The 11,384-nt window shown below is 41.8% G+C and overlaps 1 protein-coding gene across 2 annotated transcripts in view; it reads left to right on the top strand.

Annotated features, from left to right (window-relative positions):
- Positions 1–5,119: 5,119 nt before the first annotated feature.
- Positions 5,120–11,384, top strand: part of KLHL15 (kelch like family member 15) — a 36,059-nt gene continuing 29,794 nt past the window's right edge. The window contains exon 1 of one of the 2 annotated variants that reach the window (XM_058712563.1): positions 5,120–5,502. The gene's annotated coding sequence lies outside the window, so the exon portion shown is untranslated. The remainder of the gene's footprint in view (positions 5,503–11,384) is intronic. The other variant, XM_058712562.1, reaches the window with a different exon arrangement.

Here is an 11,384-nt window from a genome sequence, read left to right as displayed (position 1 = left end):
TGAGAATGAGAGAGAGAGACAGACAGAGAGAGAGAGAGAGAGAGAGAGAGAGAGAGAGAGAACCATTGGCTCAGTTGTGATCTTGTGACATTTGGCATCATGTACGACTTGTATTGCAAGACATCGCTCGTTTATCAAGTTAAAATTTATTAGAAATGTTTGCTTGTGGGAGCGCCTGGGTGGCTCAGTCGGTTGAGCGTCCGACTTCAGCTCAGGTCATGATCTCACCGCTCCTGAGTTCGAGCCCCGCATGGGGCTCTGTGCTGACAGCTCAGAGCCTGGAGCCTGTTTCGGATTCTGTGTCTCCCTCGCTCTCTGCCCCTCCCCCACTCACGCTCTTTCTCTCTCTCTCTCTCTCTCTCAAAAATAAATACATATTAAAATTTTTTAAATAAATAAAAGCTATTAAAAAAGAGAAATGTTTGCTCATCCTGTGGAACACTCGCAAAACAAGTTACTTACAAGGAGTGATGTCTTGAAATATGAGTAGTACGTGATGCCAAACGTCACATAATCACAACTGAGCCAATGGTTCTTGAAATTCACTTTGATACACAAGTGCTTTGGATTATAAGCATGTTTCCCAGAAGGATTATGCTCACAAACCAAGGTTTTACTATATTTCTTTTTTTTTCTAAAATTTTTTAATGTTTATTTTTGAGAGAGAGAGACAGAGTATCAGCAAAGGAGGGGCAGAGAGAGAGAGGGAGACATAGAATCCGAAGCAGGCTCCAGGATCTGAGCTGTCAGCACAGAGCCCGATGCGGGGCTGGAACTCGGGAACGCAAGATCATGACCTAGGCCGAAGTCAGACGCTTAATCAATTGGACCACCCAGGCACCTCGGTTTTACTATATTTCAGATACACTGTCTCATGGGGGAAGTGCCCTTTTGAGGGTTTTTGTGTGTGTGTGTGTGTGTGTGCCCACATTCCTTTTGGATGTTTAGGGACCTGGTGCTCTCCTAGCTGAGCCCAAGGCGTGGATTTAAGGACTCATGAGATTGGGGAAGAGAGGAGATGGGACAAGCCCCTTTTTTTTTTCTTTTTTTAAAGTCGATTATAATCAATTTACACTTTTTTCAAATGCTTATTTATTTTTGAGAGACAGCGCGCGAGCAGGAGAGGGGCAGAGAGAGAGGGAGACACGGAACCCGAAGCAGGCTTCAGGCTCTGAGCTGTCAGCACAAAACCCAATGTGGGGCTCGAACCCATGGACCGTAAGATCATGACCTGAACTGAAGTCAGACACTTAGCCAAATGAGCCATCCAGGAGCTCCTCTTTTTTTTTTTTTTTTTTTTTAATGTTTATTTATTTTTGACAGAGAGACAGAGCATGAGCAGGGGAGGGGCAGAGAGAGAGGGAGACACAGAATCCGAAGCAGGCTCCAGGCTCCGGGCTGTCAGCACAGAGCCAGACATGGGGCTCGAAACCACATGCTGTGAAATCATGACCTTAGCTGAAGCCGGACCAACTGAGCTACCCAGGCGCCCCAGGACAAACCCTTTGATATGCTTAGGAGAGGGTTCCCACCTAATGATTACAATTCTGACTTACAGATGGCGAGAGAAGACATCCCTGTTTAGGGATCTCTAGAAGTCATGTCCTGTTTAAAGCGACTGAAGTTTCCTTGTGATGGCTTTAGGTTTTTGCTTTGCTAGAGAACTGGAGGGAGAGTCAAGTTTGTGAGGCAGGAAGTACACAGAAAGAGCTGGAGAAACGTGGAGATGTGATGACACACCAGAAAGCTAGAGATAGATAATAGGACAGAAGCTATGAGGAGCCATTCCAAGCAACAGGTGACCAGCAACAACCAAGGTATGTAGGCATTAGCCAGGAAGCCTCCAACATTCACGAAGACACGGATTTCCTGTCAGTCATGCAACATAAAGTCTCAAGTTATTCTACTGGGTTGTAAAAACAACAAAGTTGAAAGGCTGGAAAATTTGGGGACTCTCAGATTGCATTAAAAAAAAAAAAAAAAAAAAAGCTTAGGAGCACCTGGGTGGCTCAGTCAGTTAAACGTCTGACTCTTGATTTTGGCTCAGGTTGCGATCTCTCAGATCGTGAGATCGAGCCCGGAGTTGGGCTTGGGATTCTCTCTCTGCCCCTCCCTGGCTTGCATGTGCACGCTCTCTTTCTCAAAAGAAATAAACTTTAGAAAAATATTATTATTGTAGTAATCTCTATACCCAATATGAGGCTCGAACCCACAACCCCAAGATCAAGAGTAGCATGCTTTTCCGACCGAATCACCCAGGCACTGCTCAGACTGCATTTTGAAGGTTCTGTCTGCAATAGGGACCAGAAAAAAAATATTTAGGACAACAGCTACCAACCTGTTGGAATGTGTCAGTGTACAGGTCTTGGTGTGTACCAGCGGAAGTTGGTACTGATTTGGGAGGATGCTGGTGCATCCTGAGGGACTGAGATGGACTGGACCCCAACAAGATGCCTTAAAAACCATCAACAGCTATAAAGTCCCTGTCCAAACAGTTTTCAAGAGGAAAGGGAATGCATATGTAACTTTATTAGAGTTCACTGAAAATACAACTCTTTGATTCCCAGAGATTAAAGTGGGAGCTAGTTACATGAAAGTGACTACCTTATCACAGACGCTAGGCTTCTGAAAAGCCAAAAAAAAAAAAAAAAAAAAAAAAAAAAAGTGGGCAAGGAAAGGTTATAGAGTATCCTAAATCCTCACAAACCCCTTCCTTGGAACTTCCTTCCAACTCTGCCACCATTCTTAGACCCAAGCCTCTAACATGCCTCGGGACATTTCAGACTGCAAGGTAGCAGATTTGAGGAGTATCCTGTTAATACTTATGTTAGAGGGCTAGGAAAAGACAGCCTCCCTTTCCCCAGTGGGACTCTACCAGTGTGAAAAGATGCCCTCAAGGTATTTGGGAACTCCCATTACTTTCCAGTAATTGGTGGGAAAAGTAATTGAATACAGGAATTACCTAGAGGAGTTAGTATAAATGATGTGGTTTCACTTTACTTGGTGTCAGAGAAGCAGAATGCTCCTTACAGCACTAGACCCATCTATACCCTTTTTTTTCTTAAATGAAAGTGAGGGAGGTATCATAGATCACATATAACTTTTTTTTTTTTTTTTGAGGAATGGACTCTACATAGTAAATATACAGATTGGTGAAAAGACACAGCACACAGAAACAGTATTTTTAAAAAAGACGTTTTGGATATAACGGAATGTCATATATGAGGCCACGTCATGCCATAAGGGGTGTAATGATCACAGTGGTTCATGACATTACTCACTGTAGGTATATATACCAGCTACACACAACACAGACACATTTCAATTCCTGCTTGATTCAAGAACGTAAGTGTCTCTCTGTACAGGTCAGTGCTACACTATGTATACCTCAAAATGTATGTTTGTTGGCTAATACACAAGAATCAAAATTCACCCATTTTAAATGTTCAAGAATAATGTATGAAAACGCAAATGTTCAAAGTTATATGTATGTCATTTTAAAGTATATTTTATGGCTTACAGTTTTTTAAAGCTTGTTTTATAGTTTAAATCAGAAAAAGTAAGCTTATTTCCCTATTTCCTTAGGATTCAGGTGATTATTTTTTCCCACGAACTAGTCTACTTCAGCAAAAAAGTACACCGTGTGCTATCTTGGCCTCTTGGGAAACATGACATGTTCAAGTTTGCTAGAAAGAGATAATGATCGCTTTTAGCCACACACCTCACTGTAAATTCATGGGGATATTGGTGTAGAGAGAAAATGGCGGTGGGGGGTGGAGTGGGGGTTAGGGTAGGAGATCCTCAGTTTTAGATTAGAAATGGGCACTGGATGACTTAAGGTTAGTTGTAGAACCACTGGCCTCCAGCTGTGTATTTCTGTCATTTACATTTTTCTCACAAAGAGGTTTCACAATAATAAATTTACAAAACAGGCTTTAGTATGGTTCTACATTCTTAAATCAAGTACGGCGATATATTTAAAAAACATTAGCTCAAATTCTACAGCTGATTTATTTAAAAAGAACAACCACCCCAAAAATCACTGCTCTCTGAATGTTCGTTCTTGCCATCGTATTTTGACGCAAATAGAACAGCGTTTTTAGATCCGACATTTCTGTGGGGCAGACATGCCGTTTTCTATGAATTTTCCCACCTCTGGGAAATGCATTCCCGAAAGAGTAATTGCTGTGCAATAAGCCAAGTGGAACTATGACGCAATAATCTCCTGCAAGTTGCTTTACAAAAATGATGTCATTTGGCGCAGAAGTAGTCAATTTTATAAAACAGGTAGGTAGGGCAAGGCTTCCTCCACGTCGTCGCAGACTCCCCCACCCCCACCGTGGTATTCAAGATGCAAAAAGACATTTTCCGGGCGCCCCAACCCTCAACTTTGTCGAGGGTGGGCGCACCCGCAGTAGCTTGAGACCACCGCTCATGCAGACTAAGCGAGACCGCTGCGAGGGGATAAGCACCACCCGGCGTTCCCAGCCCCGACGGCGACGCCACGAGGGAAACCGCGTCGAGCCGAGGCCGCAGTGCAGCGCCCGGCCGCCTTATTCTCTCGGTGGGGCCCGCCGGCGTGGCCGGCTTGAACGTGGGGCCCCGCGGGCGTGGGACAGCCCTGCCCCCACCCCGCTCCCACACCCGCTCCCGCTCCCCCGGCGCCGGAAGTGACGCGCGCTGGCTGAAAGATGGCGGCATTGGCGCTCGACCAGGGGGAAGGTAAACACCCTCCGGGCCGTGGCCCGCGCGCGGGCCCTCTCGAGGCGCCGATGGGGGACGAGGGCGCCTCCGAGGCCTGCTTTCCAACTGTTGCCTTCCCACCCTTCGACCTCCCTACCCGCGTGGCAGGCTTCCGCGTTGCGACGACGGCGCATGGAGCCCCCTGCCGGCGGGCCCCGCCTCCCAGGGCCGGCCCCGGGCGGCTCCCGCGGCCCGCAGGGGGCGCGCGGCCCGGAGCGGCCCCTGGCTCGTGGCCCCGCACGCTCCGCCCCTTGCCCGCCCCTTTCCCGCCTTCCTCCACCCCCGGCGTGGGTGATCCTGAGGCTCGGCGCGCTTCGGGGCAGAAGCCCGGAGACGCCGTCGTCGACACCGCTACCACCGTGCATCTGCCGCTGCCCGCAGCCCCCCAGCCCCTTTCCCCGCCCGTGGCCCCGAGTCGGCCCTCCAGCCGAGCCCCGCCGGGCGCCGCGAGGCTCCTGGCGTTGGCAAGGCCGGGCCCGGCCCCGACGCCGCGCCGCCTTGCGCCTTGTGCCGAGCCCGACTGTCTCGACTCGCGACTCAGCGCTGTCTTCTTTCCCAGGACTGGTTCCGAGGGGGCCGCAGGCGCGCAGACTCGCCCCCCGCCGGAGCGCCCCGGCCCGGCCCGGGAGCGGCCCCTTGTAGAGGTTCGAGGAGCCTGCCGAGTGCCATCCCGGGGCCCGACCGCCCACCGCCTGGCCCGCCGGCCCGCTTCTTCCTGATGCAGACTGCCGTCCACTAGAGGCTGGACAGACCCCCGAGGTGCGTAGCCGCCCCTGGCCCTCCGGCCTGCAGGAGCCCGGGCTTCGTCCGCGTCCCCGTGCTCGGCACCGATTTGGTAGCCTTTTCTGCACAGACCCGAGTCAAACATTTGGTAGACGCCGGGAACTAATTTGTCTTTGAGTTTACTTAAATTGTTTGAAATCTAATTTTTTTCAGGGAGGGGGGGGAGAAGGAAGAAGCATAATTCAGCCATTTTTTGCAGCACACAGCTGCAGGTACCATGATTATTTTCTCCCTAACCCGTTCCTTCCCTTTAAAAATTCTGTTTATGCCTGGGATAGAAGTATGCGAAATGCGAGGCATAAAACGTGGAATCAGAAGGTCTGGGTTCGACCGGGTGACGCTGAGAAAATCGCTTACTGATCCTCGGTTTCTTATCTATGAAATCTAGTCGGTAATAGCCACATCACAGGGTAGTGAGGACTATATGAGGTCATATATATGAAAATAACCTATAGCTGTAAAGTGTTGTAAAAATGCAAAGCAATTTTTTAAGTAACCCTTGCCAGAGTGGTTAACGTTGTAGTGGCTAACTGTTGCTGCCTCTTTTTTTTTTTTTTTTCTGTATTATAAGAGTAAGCAATAAGTACGGAATAGCGAAGCAGTGCTGTGAATCGACCAGATATATAATAGTCACGTTGCTTGGCCTTCTTCCTACGAAATGCTAACTGCTTATTTAAATAACGGTATTCTTTAATTCAAATTTAACGTTACTGTAGTGCTTTGCTTTTCATTTTTCTAGGCCGCTTATGCCCGTTTTCTTACTCGGAATATTTATTTAACACTTTGTGTTTAGTCTTCTGTGTTTTCCGAATTTACATTTATTTTTGTTGATCTGATTAAATTGTAACTTAGAAAATGCTTTTAAGGTATATTCTTTAATTTTAATGCTGTTTTTCATATCTAGGGAACAGGATGCCTGGATATCTCTACTAATTTGAAAATTATTTTTGAAGAGCTCACAAATGCATTCAGATTTCTGTAATTCTTAACAGATCTAGAAATGTGTAGAAATTTTCAACTTCTTGGCAATGTACTAGTATTTGTGTAATTTAATTTTCTTTTTAAGTCATCACAACACTTAGTAGGTGCTTAAAACCAGTTTTTCAGTGGTAAAGGGTGTTAATTTGCGCTCTATTGCTGATTTAACTTGGGAGAAATAATAGAATAGTAAATATTTGTGGTTTGGACTTATTTGTCAGATTTTATAATACATATGTGTAAAAACAGATCAGTATGGAATAATTCTTACTGGGTACATCAAAAATGTACCATGTAGTATGTTTTGGTTTAAAAATGGTCCACAAAAAGTGAAAGAGAAGCATTTTTCTTAGTATATTGTTATTTTTAGCCAACAAATGGTTTTCTGAGACTTTTTATTTTATAATCTAATCCTGGTTGTTTTTTAGAGTATGCTTTTGTGTTTTGTAAAAAGATCGAGTAATATAAGTGGGTAGGATTAAATTAGATGGTAGAGCCTCTTGTAATGTGCTAGGCTTTTATACATCAGACTTATCGTTTGTCCTGAAGAAAAAATTTTGGTAAATCATTGCTTTATTGGGAATTTCAAGGTTTGACCTTCTCTCTGCCTTGATTTGGGTTATCTGGGGCAAAAATCTTGGAACCAGGGCTGGCTTGGCCTTCATGGGTGTTCAGAAGGGCCTCGAAGTTGGTATAATAATCTGCACATAAAACTGGCATTGTACAATATAAAGGCGAATGATGAAACTCATGCTAATTTAAATTTTTAATTTTTCTTTACTTAGAACGCGTTAAACAGCAAATAAAAAAACACCAATAAGTCGAGAGATACCTCAGAAGAAAGGAGAAAACTTTTTATTTTAGTACCTTTAACGACACTTTTTTCCAGCTTTTGGATAAGGGGGCCCAAATTTTCATTTCACTTGCGTCCCAAAAATTAGCTGGTCTGCTGTCAGCTCGCCCTTCACTTTGTAAATATTTTAAGAGTAAATAACGTTAACTGTAAGGAGAATTAATATTTAGTTTGAGAGGTTGGATTAATTTATTAGCGTATATTTTCTCTGAACTGGCATGCGGTAGTTTGTGTGGGGTTTTTTTATTGAAAAGAAATTAAGAGTCACTGGTGAAGCCTTGTAGGATACTGATTAAACATAGAGGCTCTGAAGTGGGACGGACCCCAACTCCACCGCTTAAGGATCAGGGCCTCAGGCAGGTTTCTTAACCTCTGTGAGCTTTGATTTTTCTCATTTTTAAATCAGGGGTGGTTACAGAACATGGATCGTTATGTGGTAAATGAACGGATAAATTTATCTGTTCATCCAACAAATATTTATTAAGCACTTATTATGTGCCAAGCGCTGTTATTTCTAGGTTGTGAGGGATACAACAGTCAAAGCAAAACCAGAAAAAAGAAAAACAACCCAAACAGTAAACTAAACAAGGAAGAGAGGCTCTATCTCAATTTTAATATACTATAGAGAAAAACTAAGCAGAAAAGTAAAGTGAGGATTTCTGGCAGTGGGTTTTGTTTTTTTGTTTGTTTGTTTGTCTTTAATTTTAAAGATGGGGTTTGGGGAAGGCCTCACTGAGATGACACTGGAGTAAAGGCCTGAAGGGAGCCCTATATATCTGGAGATATAGTGATCCAGGTAGAGGGAACAGCAAGTGTAGAAGTCTTAGGATGGGTGTATGGCTGGTTTTCAGGAAATAGCAAAAGAGGCCAGTGTATCTGGGGCAAGGGGTACAAGGGGGAGAATAATAGGAGATAATACTATTATTGCTATTTTAAGAATCATTGGAGGGGCTCTTGTGGTTCATTTTTGCTGTGGGTATATGTTGTATTGCCGCTGGTACAAAAGTGGAAGGCCTTTTCAGAATTAGAAATTTTAACTTTGGCAGAAATTAGAAAAGGGGAGGTATTTCCTCAGATACTCTGTTTTTAATATAAGGCCTTTAAAGCTCATCTGGCTGAATCATTGAAGCAAATAAGAACAGATAGAAAATTTATTCTTTGTCTCTGATAAAATCATTGAATTTAGTTAATGATTCTACATCATTTAAAGATTTGCAGGAAATCTGTATCAGGACATCAAGATCCCTTCCAAAAGATTTAGTTTGTTTGTATAATTCTTGTAGAGAACTAAAATGTTAACACTATAATATTGATGTTTTCTTGTTAGGGTATAACTTAGAAGATTTGGAGTTTGATTCCCCAGTAGAGGCTTTTCCTAGAATTCTCACTGGATCCAATCTCTAAAGGCTAGGGAATCTGTTTTCCATGACATCACTCTTGGACTACTACTGCTTGTAGTGAGAAATAGGCAGAGCATTAAATGAAAATCTTCTGATGAAAAAATAGCATTGAAGCAGGAGTGGTGTTTTTTTTTTCTTATAAGTTTTCTTGTGGTATAGGATGATTAAATGCTAAACATACCTGAAAAGTGAAGTAATTTGGATAATAGGTGCCAACCTGGCTAGAGGACCCAGAGCCTTCCTAAAAGCTCAGTTAAACGGTCATTTGCAGTTTGGTACTGAGTTGTAAGAACATTTAGATAGATAAGAAAGAATTTCCAGTATTAAGTAAATTAAAGTTATGTTGCCTTGCCTCCCATATTAAACTGAGTTGTCTCTCAATTTGAATAGCGTATCCAAGAATAAAATGACTGCTAATATAGGATGTTTTTACATTTTTCTTGCTTTTAGATTGAGAAGTTAACCACTTTGAGATTGCTGAACTTAAAATTTCTTCTTTATAAGTTAACAGAAATTGTGAGAAACTCCATGATTCTATTTTTGTCTATAGTAAGCCTTGCATTTTCTTTTCAGTGTGCGAGTATGGGATTTTCTGCATTAGGCATCAGCTTTGGTAAGCCACCAGTTTGAGGAAGAAGGTAGTATGAAATAATTTAAATTTTTCGTTGAAAACAAGTGTATCAAGCTTTGAGAATCTAGCTTTTGTTCCGAATGACTTAAGATTTTGTATGAATTTTCAAGGAGCTTTGGGAGGAACGTGAAAGCAGTAAATTATTGCTTAAGGCATAAACATGGAGGTTGATTTTGAAATACCTTCTATTTAATTGCCTAAAATTTTGCCTTGAGATTGGAATGGCAGCCTTCTAACTGAAAAGGAAGCATTTAATTTCTTTGCGTTTAATTTCCTGTCCAATTTTACCCCCATCAGACTTCTTTCTTTACTGGTCACTAGAGAGTTTGAACTGTTAGAAATTTCTGTGATATAAATAGCAGTAATAGTCTTCCAGGGCAGAGGTAGGAAGAATATGTTTTGTGCATGTGTGTGTTGTCATCAATCTCTTATACCGTCAGGAGCACTCAAACCTTTTGGTCTCAGGACCTCATTATTCTCTTAAATATTTGGAGGACCCTTAAGAGCTTCTGTTGATGTGGGTTGTATCTATTTATATTTACTAAAATAGAAATTAAAACAGGGAAATTAAAAAAATATTTGTACATACAATTTAAAAAACCCATTACAGGTTAATCTGAGTAACATTTTTTTAATGAAAATTAACTGTCTTCCAAAACCATACTAAACTTGGTGAGAAGAGTGGCATCATTTTGCAGATCTGATTAATGTCTGACTTAAAGACAGTGGGCTTCCTATAGGCTTCTGCATTCAGTCTGTTACCATATCACACGTGTAGCCTCTGAAAAACAGAGAATGAAAGTTCTGGAAAAGACAGACAACTTTTAAAATTATGACTCTGAAAATAGTTTTGACTTGGTGGATTTCTTTTAGGGGACTAGGACCTCATTTATCCCTGGACTGTACTTTGAAAATCACTATATTAATCATTCTTAGGTGTAGAAAATACGAAGGTTTCTCTTTAATCAGTGCCAAGTTTATGAAACAAGACAAACTCTTCAGTATTTTTTTCCTAGTGAAGTAATTATGTCTTGTCATTTAGTTTTAAGTTGGTTCCCCTTTTGAAAAAAAAAAACCTGCCATTTGAAATTCTGAAGGCCAAGTGTAGAATATTTGTGTGTGTGTGTGTGTGTGTGTGTGTGTGTGTGTGTATATGTATATAAGTTTATAAACCATGATTTCCTTTAATCTGATGATCTGTTTTGAAAAGTGAGGATACAGAATTTATGTGCATGGAACATCTTGTAAGTCAGTAAATACCTCTTCTCAAAACCCCTGAATGGATTTTTTTCGCCAGACCTCATTGATTTATAGTCCTTATTTGAGTTTAGTTTTACAGAGATTCATTCTTAAAACTATTTATTCCATGAATTGCTATAATTTTAAAGAAAATTCTTATGCATAAGATTTTGTGGGGTTTTTTTTGTATCCTTATAATTTCCTCTTTGTAGGTATTATTTTTTTTGTTTGCTTACATGGGTGTTTTGTGTTTTTATTTTAAGCCTCACTTTTTTTTCTTTTCTTTGTAGCTTCCAGGGTATGGATTGTGAACAAGTTGGTTTTGTTTCACATGTTCCTTTGTAAGTTTGGTTGTTTGATGCCTTAAACATGGATGTTGTAGCTCTGTGCTGCCCAATAGAATATAACACAAGACACATGTAATTTAAAATTTTTTACAGCCACAGTTTTTTTTAAAAGTAAAAAACAGGTGAGGTTACTTTTAGTGTATTTTATTTAACCCATTATATCTAAAGTATTATTTCAATGTGATTAGTACAAAAAATTGTGTAAAGAGATAATTTACAGGGTTTTTTTGTACTAAATCTTCAAAAATCTGGCATTCATTTTATACTGAGAGCACATCTCAATTTGGACGAGCCACATTTCAAGTGCTCTATATCCCCATGGCTAGTGGCTTATATATTGAACAGCACAGATACAGAGAGTGGCTACCCTGGTTAGGGCAGAAAAACTTGAAAAGCCCATAAAAGCTAGA

The sequence above is a fragment of the Neofelis nebulosa genome, chromosome X (assembly GCF_028018385.1).
Source record: "Neofelis nebulosa isolate mNeoNeb1 chromosome X, mNeoNeb1.pri, whole genome shotgun sequence".
NCBI lineage: Eukaryota > Metazoa > Chordata > Mammalia > Carnivora > Felidae > Neofelis > Neofelis nebulosa.
The sequence above is the reverse complement of the archived record's forward strand: the minus strand, read 5'-3'. Positions and strand labels throughout refer to the sequence as shown.